The sequence below is a fragment of the Crotalus tigris genome, unplaced genomic scaffold (assembly GCF_016545835.1).
Source record: "Crotalus tigris isolate CLP2741 ecotype Arizona unplaced genomic scaffold, ASM1654583v1 scf7180000017549.6302385, whole genome shotgun sequence".
NCBI classification, from domain to species: domain Eukaryota; kingdom Metazoa; phylum Chordata; class Lepidosauria; order Squamata; family Viperidae; genus Crotalus; species Crotalus tigris.
Window position 1 is genome coordinate 3362641 of NW_024096467.1, and position 12918 is coordinate 3375558.

Genomic DNA, 12918 nt, shown 5'->3' on the forward strand with positions numbered 1-12918 from the left:
GAGGTAGGCAACCTTAGCTCTTTTACGACTTGTGGACTTCAACTCCCAGAATTCCTGAGCCAGCATGGCTAGCTCAGGAATTCTGGGAGTTGAAGTCCACGAGTCATAAAAGAGCCAAGATTGCCTACCTGTGCTTGAGATTAATTGTTTTTAACAAGAAAATGCATCAGCCAGCCCTTGATGGAGCTACATTTCTCAGATTTGAAAAAGTAGGACTGAGATTTCTGAGAGCTTGTGATCCTAATATTCATGTACCGTATATGCCAGCATATAAGACAACTTCCGCAAGCGCTAAACTCGGCGCCAAAGACAGGGGTCGTCTTATACGCCGAGTCATCTTATACGCCGGAAATACTGGTAGTTTCCGGCGTATAAGACAACGTTCTAGGAATGCGGCTCAGCAACAAAAATGGGGGTCGTCTTATACACCGGGTCGCCTTGTACGCCGGCATATATGGTAATATAATACTTACACATACCTGTTGCTAAATTAGATGCAGTGAATGCTTTAAAAAAGATACTAAAAAAATATGAATGAATATGGCAAACTATCTTCCTCTGAGTTAAAACACATGGAAAAAAATTGGCTCCTGCCTAAAAAAAAAAGCCACTGTGATGCAGCAGCTTGGGATGTTGGACTAGAATCAGGAAGACCCACCCTAGACCAGTGGTGGCAAACCTATGGCACGGGTGCCAGAGGAGGCACTCAGAGTCCTCTCTGTGGGCACATTCACCGTCACCCCAGTCCTACGCCTTCAGCTGGGCTTGATAAAACCTTTTCACTTTAGGCTTCTGCTGTGTGTGCAAAAAAAAAAAGGTTCAATCAATCAATTTCAATTTCTTGCGGGGGAAAAAAAAGATCTTGCAAAGTTGGAATTAATTGATTGAACTTTTTAGTCCCACCCAGTCTGCCATTACCACTGCAGCCACGCCCGCCCAATGGACCATGCCCATTCAATTGGCCACACCCAGCCAATGGACCACACCCAGCCAATGGCCACACCCACCTGGCATCCGACGATGCATAAATGGGTTTTGGGTTGCAGTTTGGGCACTCGGTCTCTAAAAGGTTTGCCATCACTGCCCTAGACCAAAGCATGCTCAATTTTATTGGAAAGTTGGTGTGGGGGAAAATTGGATGAGGAAGTACTGTGTAAACCAGACTGAGCTTCTGAAGCATCGATCTAACAGAGAGATTGTTTTTGTGGTTCAGTCACTAAGTTATATTTGACTCTTCATGACCTAATGAACCATAATATGCCTCCTGTCCTCCACTATCTTCATGTTTATTTCATCAATGACTCTATCTAACCATCTCATCCTCTGCTGTCCCCTTCTCCTTTTGCCTGCAATCTTTCCCAACACCGGGGTCTTTTCCAACAAGAGGACAAATAGATAGATCTTGAAATAGGGGCAACTATTTCTCTCATTAGATGTTATAACTTTGGAAGAATTTTCTCCACCATTAAATGCCCTACTCTGGAAAATGTTTATTATGTTTATAACTGAGATTGATATGTATTAAGTAAAATCTAAATAAGAACAAATGGACATTCTGATAATACAGAAATTCAGTTCCCTCTAGGGATAGCCAACATGGCTAAAGATGTGGGACAAGAGGAGTCACAATCCAAAATTTGTTCACCATCTGTCACAACATTTTTAAAAGCCCCCTCAACAGCAGCCACAATATGAGATGTGCCTTCACTTGCTTATCCTTCAATATGATTTATGTTCTTGGCTACCAATAAAACCCAGTTGGATTTTATGTAGCAAAGTTAGTTAAACTCCTGTGCAAGAGAACAAACGGACCAAAATCATACATCAGAACTCAAAACAGTGACAGGACAATGGCACATTATTTCAGGATACTTCCAGGATACTCCATCACTGACTCAAGGTAACACTGGTGGAGCTGAGAAGCTTCCCCGCCAATGAACAAAAGTACATTGAAAAATAGGAAAACAGCAATATGTTAGAGAACATCAATCTACATAAAGGTTAAACACGGATAATGGGTTTTCATATCTATTATTGAGTAAATCTATTAGCTTATGTAAATCTATAATCTTGTCCTCCCTGTCCCTTTAATCATCTGCATTTAAACTCCTATAAGAGGAACTTACTCAATGCATCTCATAAAGTGAGATGCTGTTCATGAAATCTTACATTCCAATAAAAGTTCACTTTGAAAGTGCTATGGGATTCCATATTTCTTTTCTTTTTTCTTTTCCTTTCCCTTCTTTCCTTTCCTTTCCTTTGTTTTTATTATTTTCAGTCCTCCACTTAGCAGGTTGATTCCCCTTACAGCTCAGAAGAGAAGGGACAATAGACAGAGGTCATCTGGAAAGAGACAGAGTGCACGGCTTCCAAGTGATACCTTTCTATTTTTGTTCACTTACGGCTCATTAATGAGGCTAGAAGTGCAGGTTTGTTTCAGTGTAGAAGAAGACCTTGTTATCTGTGGTCTTGGCATTAACAGTGTCACAAATCTGCGTTGATAAGCACAGACTAGAACTCATCAACCACAGTAAAAGGCTTTGGGTATCTGCAGCTTTGGTTACATGTTTCTGATCCATACACCATTTTGCTTATACACATAACAATGTCTCTGGAAAAGCAGGCAGAAGAGGTTTGGCAACACAGAACATTCTGGAAATACATTCCATTAGAGAGAAGCCCAAATTAGAAGACTGCAGTCTTGAGCTGGAAGTTGAAGTCCACAAGTCTTAAAGTTGCCAAGGTTGAGGACCCCTTCCCTAGAACCTCTCAGGGTATATCCAGTAGGCTAAAAGATTATATCTTTATTCTAGCAAGATTCTGTCCATTAGTTGTGAGCAAATATATGACTGAACTCAACTGGATTTTGGTGTGTTGTCTCTGGGCTTGGCCCATAGAGTCCCTGACCTTTTCCCATCTCTCTAGTGAACTCCACTATTTTGACTTTACTTTTTCTATAACAGGGGTCTCCAAATTTGGCAACTTTAAAATAGTGGACTTCAACTCCCAGATTTCCCAGCCAGCATGGCTGGCTGAGGAATTCTGGAAACTGAAGTCCACCAGTCAAAACTGCCAATTTGGAGACCCCTGTTCTATAATGAAAATAAGCAAAAATATTTTCATATTTTTTATTCCTGTTTATTCTTTATTTTCATTAAAGGAATGTATCTGACGAGCCGCCTCACCATGATGGGACTAGACCACCTGACTCGTAACAGCAGAAAGGGCCTACTTTGAATCCCGTCTGCCAAAGGATATCACTGTGGGATCCAGGAGAGGAGCCTTTCCTGCCATATCCCCCACCCTCTAGAATATTCTCACATTGGGGACGAGATTTTCCCCCACCCATCTGGCCTTCTGGAAGTCTGAAAACTTGGCTCTGCACCTGGCCTTGGGAGTGGCTGACAGGGTAGGGAAGAGCCCTACCCCCAGGCTGCCCACAGTCTTGGTTTTAGCGTTTCTATTTAACTCACCTAATTTTAATGGCCCCATGTTACCATTTTTACTTTTTACTATATTATAAGCTGCCCAGAGTTGCTCTATCAGTGAAGTGGGTGGTATAAAAATTTAATAAATAAAAATAAATAAATGTTAAAATGTGGGTGATCAGAAGATTTGAGGTAGTCACGGCACAGTGTCCTCATTTCTTATTTATTCATTTACTCATATATATTCATTATGATTTGGGAGAGGGGGGGTCATTTTTCAGAGCTCTGGAATCTAACCTCCCAATTCCCACAGGCTCCGATTCTTGTTATCCATAGATCATTACCTCAAGAACACAAGGTCCATCTGCCTAACATCTCAGCATATTTTTTTCCTCTGATCTTCCTTAGTGCATATGAACCTAGGAATCTGTTTCAGCTGTGAGACCGCATTAAGGGATAAAGATGGGCAACATATACATGTAATAAATGATTAAATATGGTTTGTTTAGTTGTCACTAAGCAGTTTAAATTATTGTTGCATTGCTGCTGGCTTACTCAAGAAACTATGGTTCAACCAAAAATGGTTCAACGGGAAATGGAAATCTAATCTTTATGGCACAGGAGCTCCTAAACTTTTTGTCATCACGCCTCCCTTTGCTGAAATCTTAATGCACAATGTCTCCCTTAAAAATCTGAATGGCAAAATGAACACAAATGAACAATGAATACAATACAATGAAACTTTGTGAAAGGTAGCTTTATTCTAATTAAAAGGATTCTCACACCTTTCCTGGGTTCTGTCTGCATCTTCCCAAGGGAGAGACACATCACAGTTTAGGAAACCCTGCCATAACACATAGTGTTATAAATTTGGTCCCAAGAATAGTGCTATGAATTTGGTCTACATGAATTTGGTCCCATCCTAACATCAGCTGTCTTTTCCAGCAGCTCCCCCAAATTCCTATTATCCTGACCTTGCTTTGCAACCAGGTCTTCCTTCCTCATGCTAAACTCCCTCTCAAGGCAGCCCATGTGCTCATCTACGATTGGAGTGAGCTAGTTCACTTTCTTCCAGTCTGAACCCTCATCACCTGTACAGAGGTAAGCACTTAGCTGGCTTTGGATCTCTGTAAATAAGGTCTGCGTCATTTACCAGCTCCACATTAGCTACAGCGGCCATTACACAGAAAAGCAAAGAGTTGCATTAGTGCATACAACCCACCAATTTATGCTGGATTTAATATTGGAGTGTTTCAACAAATCCAAATCACATCTTCCTCCGAAAGACAGGCTGAGCAACAGTCTCCTATTCATCAAACCCTCTTGCCAAATCATTTAGAGAAGATCCTCCTAAATATTCTCCTTTTCCCTTTGAACATATACCTTACTGGTACATTCTGCATTTCTTTTTCTCTCATTTTCCTCCCCTCCTACTGGATCATTATAAATCCACCAGCCTTTCCAAATCTAAATTGTAGTGTTGCCATGGAAGCAATCCATCTTTAGACAGGAAAGCAAGCACCCCTTTCTTCTCCCCAGGGAAGGGCTCTGTCTTCAGCACTCTGTTCCCAGCTCTCAGCGGCCTAGAGCTCTCTCTTCTGTCTGAGAATGGCATGAGTCCAGATGGCACAAACCGCAGAGGGGCAGAGAAAAAAAGCCAATGTCGCTGTATGAGCAGGGAAGTGCCTTTCTGTTTATTATTTCAATGTCCCCTAGACAGCAAGGACAGCTGTACAGTGGCACCTTTGTTTTTGCATTGATACCTCCAGAATGGGATTTGGATGTCTAAGCCATACAGAGTAGGTTTGCTTATTTTTCCCCTTCATGTCTTGTTCCGTAACAATTTGCAGTAATGTTTTCAGTCAAAACAAATCCCCCCCTTCCAAACTTGATCCCAAATCCATTGCTCAGATCCTGTGAAATTTGCAAAGCAAATGCAAATCAAGGAGTAGGGATCAATCCAAGGTGAAAAAGATCAAGATGGGGTATATGGGTTAACTCATGTTGATCTAGGACAGTATTTCACATAAATGGAGGATGTAGGTCCGGTCGGGGGAGGACGGTCGTTTCCAGTCAAAGGATTAGGAAGAAAATACTTGCCACATAGGAAAAATAGTTCTCATTCAGTATAGTAAGAAAAAGAGGTGGGTTCCTATACGTTTATTTTGAAAAGAATTTTGGAAAAATTCTCTTGGATGATGAGTAAGGTTCTGATTAAACATTCACTGAACACTGGGCCCTATCTAACAACATGAGATTCAACGTGGATAAAAGGCAAGAAAAAACATCTGTATAGGTATAGACTAGGTGAAACAGGGCTTAATGCCAATAACTGTGAGGTGGATTTTGGCGTTCTAGTGGACAAACACTTAAATATGAGCCAACAGTGTGGGGCAATAGCCAAAAAAGCCAGTGCAATCCTAGGCTGCATTAATAGAGGGATAGAATTAAAATCATGTGAAGTTCTAATACTGCTTTACAAAGCCTTAATAAGACCATACTTGGAATGTTGCATCCAGTTCTCATCACCACAATATAAAAAAGATGTTGAAACTCTGGAAAGAGTGCAGTGAAGAGCAACAAAAATGATTAGGGACGGGAGGCTAAAACGTACAAAGAACAATTACAGGAATTGGGTCTGTCTAATCTAATGAACAGAAGGACTAGGGGTGACATGATAGCAGTGTTCCAATATTTGAGAAGCTCCTACAAAGACGAGAGGGTCAAACTATTTTTCAAAGCACCAAAAGGCAAGACAAGAAATAATGGTTGGTGTTTAAAGTTTTAAGTAATGTTTAGATTTGTGTTTTTGATTGACTATAATTTGTTTGTTCTAATGTTTCAAGTTCTGATTGTTTAAATTTGTGTTTTGGAGGGACTATAACTTGTTGAACTAAATGTATTTAGATTTGCTTATGATTTATGCTAGACTTTATATGGTAGTTATAGATGTTTAAAGAAAGCAGTGTTTAAAATTGTGTCTTGGAAGAAACTTATGTAGAAGGATGGATAATATTATAAGTAAGATTAGAAGATTTTTAGAGTATATTATAATGTGTTCATTATTATTTTCTAGAAATAATTCATTTAATTTAAGGTACTTAGGATGGTTTAGGATTTATAGGTGTTTTAAGTTTTATATGTGTTTTAAGTTCTTTTTCTTTTTTTTCTTTTGAAACATTTTGGATAAGCCTGTAATCAACTCTGGGAGGTTCAGGGGAGGGTTAGGGAGGTTTGGGGAGTTGGGGGAGGGTATGGGTGGGTGGGTGGGTTTGGGGAGGGGATTTATTTTGTAAAATGTTAAAAATTTTCAATAAAAAAAAAAAAGAAATAATGGTTGGAAACTAACCAAGGAGAGAAGCAATCTGGAACTAAGGAGAAATTTCCTAATGCTGAAAGCAATCAGCCAATGGAAGAATTTGCCTTCAGAAGTTGTGGGTGCTTCATCACTGGAGGTTTTTAAGAAGAGACTGGACAGTCACTTGTCTGAAATGGTATAAGGTCTCCTGTTGATCAGGGGATTGGACTACTATAACACCTCCGAAGTCCCTTCCAACTCTATTATTCTATGTTCTATGTTCTAAATTACAATTTGGTCAAGGAGTGTGTCTAACGTCTAGTCATTCACTGTACAATCATCTCTATAAGGGGCCAGATAGCAAATATTTTAGTGACAAAATATTTGCCCAAGCAAGATTAGAGACTCTGGCTACACAGAACCCTTCTTGGTGGGCATGGCTGGCAGGTCTAGAGGTCAAGGAATAGGGCAGCTACTGGACAGTGCCAGCCTACCAATAAGAAGGCTGCTGATAGATGACTGCTACCTATAATGTCCTACCCTTAGGCTCAGTTGAGGCTCACACCTGACTATCTGCTGCCCACCTGTCTCTTCTTAGCTTGCAAGCTATAAGGTGGTATGTTCCAGATTTGGCAGGTGAATCATATAGTTTGCTGACCCTTGGTCTATATAGCCTCAATGGCTACTCCCCTTAAATCCAGAAAGACCACTTTCCTTCAACTATGATGGCATCCAACTCCCAGCCAAATCTGGGCAGCTCACAATATAAAAACAACACAAATACTACAAAATAAACACAAATACAATAAGGGAAATAAACCAAATATCAAATGCAGATAACATATAGACAAAATATATGTAACAAATGACCTGTTCAGACCTGTCTTGTACCAAGACAGGCTATATGTGATTAATTCTCTCTCTCTCTCTCTCTCTCTCTCCCTCTCTCTCTCTCTCTCTCTCACACACACACACACACGTGTCTATCTGTCTCTCTGTGTACGTGTGTATATTTGCCCCTCCCCAATTTCTTTGGAGTTGGAGATATATGAAATGCAATGAGAGGACAAAAGAGTATATACAAAGTTCATTGCCAACTGATGCCCTCAAAATGTGTTGGGCCACAACTACATCTTGCATTTCTCAAATCTCCCCATTAGAAATTTTACATTTTAAAATTTAAAATTAACTTTGAAATGGCTCTGGCATGATCACTAAAAATATTATTTTTACATTTTCCAAGAGCATTTCTCCTGCATGTCTCCTATCAGGGCAAATAATTTAAAATGATGGTTTTTGAAAAGAAGGTAAGACACTGGGATTCTACTGATCCAGGAGGTGAACATTAGATCCAATTCTCTGTGTTTAAGAACAGTGACCCTGCACTTGGTTTTCTTAGATTTAAAAAATTAAAATTAGTGGAGAGCGTCAGCCCTTTGAGATAGGCACACTCAAGAAACAGGAGTTGCTAAGAGCTTTGGAATATGCTTTAATGGGTTTAGGTTGGATATTGCAATCTTGAAACAGATTTCAACAGGACAGAACCCTCTCTCCTTCAACTTACACCCAATGCAATCAAGGCAGAGTAGAGTTGAGCATCTCTTTCATGCTTTCTATTTTCCCAGGACTCAAAATATCTTTTCTATAATAGCTCAACATTCCTGTCCCTCTTGTCTGAGTGAAACTCACATCCCATCATAGAGAGTTAGGATCTACCATGCTAAGTGCCACATTCCTTGCTCAAGAAAAGTTTGACAGCAACAAGGAAAGGGTGAAGGGGAAGCAAAACAAGGGAGGGCAGTAATGAAGGAAAGGCAATCCAGAGGACAATTCTGAACTGTGGGAACAATCCTCCTATTGCTCTGATTAAAATGCAAACCAGATTCAAAAGCCTCATATTGTGGTCTATCCTGGTTCCCATATCTCATTCAAAATACCATGCCCAATCTAGCAAACCTCCAGAAATATTTATAACTCCCAGAATTCCCCAATCAGAATCCACCTGTCCCACTGTGGCCTTCACTAACTGATGAAAGGTGATTAAGATTCTGATCTAATTCTGGGTGCAGAGATCTATAAGCCAAAACAATGTATTACCTATGTTGCTATGATGCTGAACCATCTCTTCACTAGTGTTTCTTTAAAATGGGCAGCCCTTTCAAACTGTAATAAGGAGGGGTCCTCTCAGACAGAAGTTAGTTAGCATTTCAGTTTAGTGTCCTGACAATATCTATTTTCCACACTTCAGAAGGGTTTTAAGACATAATTGCCAAATAGAGGTAACTTTGTGGAGGAGGTTTAAAAACATAAAAAAAAATTTGCTGTGCATAAAATGTATCTGCTGGGCTACTGCCAATAATCTGAATCTGGCAGCTCTCAGAAACAGAGAAGCTGTCCAGCATTGCAATATTCTTTAAGAAAATCATAACCTTCTTTTTCCATCACATAGCATTCAAGGTGACTTAGAAGCTAAAAGCAATTATTAAGCCACAATATCAAAGTTATGAAAGACAATTGAACCAGATACAGGTAGTCCTCAATTTATGACTACAACTGAGCCCAAAATTTCTGTTGCTAAGTGAGACATTTGTGAAGTGAATTTTGCCCCATTTTATGACCTTTCTTGCCAGAGTTGATAAGTGAATCACTGAAGTTGTTGAGTAAGTAACACGGTTGTTAAGTGAATCTGGCTTCCCCACTGACTTTGCTTGTCAGGTCACAAAAGGAGATCACATGATCCTGGGACACTGCAACCATCATAAGTATGAATCAATTGCCAAGCATCTGAATTTTGATCATATGACCCTGGGGATCCTACATCGGTTGTAAGTAGCTTTTTCAGTGCTGTTGTAACTTTGAACGGTCACTAAACAAACTGTTGTAGGTTGAGGACTGCCTGTAGCTTGGAAGAACAAAAATCAGTGCTCTTAAAATAACTACATCCATCAATTCTAAAACCCAACAATGAAATCAATCAATAGGACAGGACCTTAGAATAAGAGAGAAAGACCAAATAAACCCTCCGATTGCCTTTGAAATGGCCTTGGCCTGGTCACTAAAGAAGATTTTCCCCATTTTCCAAGAGCCCTTCTCCTAACAGGACAAATAATCTGAAAGTATGGTTTTTGAAAACAAGGGATGACACTGGAATTCTACAGAACCAGGAGATGATCACTAGATCCAATTCCCTTTTATTGAGAAAAATGAACCTTGCACTTGGTTTTCCTGGAGAACAATTAGGCTAGAATTTGCCACCTTCGTATTTGACAAAGGTGATAACATTTAATACACTTGGTGGTATTTTTCTTGTACAGAGCAATATTTGCAGGCCAAATAAAAAGAAGCACTTCAAGCATGATAGCCATAGAATATGTCGGAAACCTGCCTTATTGCAGAGAGATCATAATCTGTATTGAAAACATTCTGGCTTCCCTTCCACCTCTCCATTATCACCTCAGCAGAGGACTGATAAAGAGAATTACTTTGGCCTTATCATCAAGGAGTTTTATTCCAACAATGACAGCAAAAAATAAAGATGCATTTATCTCCAGAGCAGGAAGAATAGAAGTGTCACCAGTTCTAATTCAATCAGACATCTAAAATATAGTAATTCTGCTCGCGTGGAACAAAATGTTCGTTCACCTCTCAGCTGCAACCCAGTGACGCTTTCTGAATAGGTCATTTGAATCGTGGCCTAACTTCAGAAATTAGTAAAAACAAACAAACAAACAACAACAAAAAACAGATCCTCCGAACTATGGTCATGTTTAAACAATGCACAGGTGCTGAACTGCAGACTTGCAAGAAAAAGTGCATTCTAAACATTCAAACAAATGTAACAGAACATATAACAAAACCAGAATCATTGGTATCTCATAAATATTTATATCCCATCTTCTTTCGAGGAATGCTAAGGTAACAACAATTGTTGCAAACCCTGCTGAGATTGCTTTTTAGAACCTGCAGACAACTTAGACCTTGTCTCAACATCATCACGTTGTACTTTTCTCTGTTTCTGCTTGTAATAGCCAGCATTAAGCTAAAGGAAAGCATCACATAGTAATGTTCAACAACGTGTAATTTTTAGTATGAGGTCCAGTGTGGAAGGAAGAATTGCAGACCTGGAATGGGGCTGCCACTGAGAAAGAGCCGAGGTGGCGCAGCAGTTAGAGTGCAGTACTGCAGGCCACTTTAGCTGACTGTGTTCAGCAGGTCAGCGGTTCAAATCTCACCGGCTCAAGGTTGACTCAGCCTTCCATCCTTCCGAGGTAGGTAAAATGAGGACCCAGATTGTTGGGGGCAATGTAAATATATATATACATTGCTTACTGGTGTACACCGCTTAGAGAGTGCTTGCACTTAAGCGGTATATAAGTCTCCTAAATAAATAAATAAACTTGAGGACGTATCACATGTAGGCAGATCTAATTAGCATTTCTTCTCACACAAAAAAACAATAGAAAGCCAACAGATATAAAATAAAGCAGTTATTGTTTCTCACTGTTATTCTTGTGCATCTACTACGTAAAAGCAGGCTGCTCTCATGCCTTGACATAAGCACCCATTTTTCAAGACTATGAGCCATTGATAATCCTTTGTTCTATAAATTTGGCTTCTCTGTTTACTTTGGCCACCTCTTACAAAGAAAACCTCTACAAAATGTTCTATAGATGGCATCTCCCACCCATAAGATTAGGTAAAGTGTGTTCCAATGACTCCTCTAAATGTTGGGAATGTAATCTGACAATTGGAACATACTATCATATGTGGTGGGAGTGCACGCGAGCTCGTGATTTTTGGAATAGGATCAAAGAATGGTTGGAAGAAATATTAGAGCGAGCGGTAGAGCCAAAACCAGAACTTTTCCTATTAGGTATAACTACGCAAAAGTACGACAAAGGCGTACTTTATTTAATGTTACACATTCTAACGGCTTCCAGACTGGTTTTTGCTCAAAATTGGAGGAATAAAGGAATTCCAGCAAAAGAAGAGATCCTGTATAAAATCCTTTCATGTGCTGAGATGGACAGGTTTACAACGATTATGAAGGACAAGACAGAACTCAAATACTTCGAAATCTGGGACAAATTTTACCGTTGGTATGAATTAAGGAGAAGTGCTCGGATCTCAAGTTAATGATAGGATTGAAATATATATATATATATAAATATATATATATGATAGGATTGAAATAAATATATATATATCCTCGAAGCACGAAGCTGAAAACACCAGCCTGAAGATGACGAATGGGACTTAGTCGAAACGTCGCCAAGACACTTCCAATTTTACGCGGGAGAAAACCCGAATAACCAAAGACCTACATACAAATACCCGCGAAAGCTTCAGAAAACAAATATGTATGTATGTATGTATGTATGTATGTACATATAATTGTATATTTAATTGTATTATATAGAAGGATGAGGCTTATATAGAGGTTAAGAATGATGTATTAAGTTTTTGTACCACGAGAAACAAACTTTTAGGAATACTTACTCTGGAATGTCATGCTTGTCCATTTTTGTTTTAATTGTATTATAAATAAAAAACTTTAAAAAAAATTGGCTTCTCTGTGACCAGAAAGACAGACATCTTTCTCCATCCTAATTTAAAGTTCATGCTATTTTTACTGGGCAAGCTCACACAATACACTAAGCTGGTTTGCAGTTAGGCTTCTCAAGATAACGCTGTTATTCTGTTAATTGAAAAGGAAGGAAAATTAAACCATACCATCCAGTTTCTCTGATCCCAGATAAGAGGCTAATCAAAAGAAGTGGCTGGAAGAATAAATGGAATGAAATCTTTCCTTGCAATAGCATCTTTACTGCTTTGCTGTACTTTGTAACCTACTCTGCAGGCACCAGTGTCTATTTATCAGCAATAAGAGGAGAGAAAAATAAAAATTAGGCCTTCCCTCCCACTATCTCAGAAATGCCAAAGGACTAGAAGCTTAAGCTTCAGTTCAAATGTTATGCAAACACAGCTACAGAATCCAAATGGATATTGTACCTGTTTCAAACTGAGCTATATTACCTCCTATAAATAGATGTGCAGGTGTTTTAAAGAAAAGAGCATTTAAAACAGATCCAAGCACAATGGAAGAGAAACCAGCCATTGATTTGCCAAAGTTCCTTCTTGGAATAGCTCAGGGATTGCAGTAAGGTAGCCCTCACTTACTGACCACTCGTT

General features: G+C 39.4%; 1 protein-coding gene across 6 annotated transcripts in view; it reads right to left on the reverse strand.

Annotated features, from left to right (window-relative positions):
* TNIK (TRAF2 and NCK interacting kinase) overlaps positions 1–12918 on the reverse strand; it is a 304949-nt gene that overhangs the window by 121914 nt on the left and 170117 nt on the right. The window lies entirely within an intron of this gene.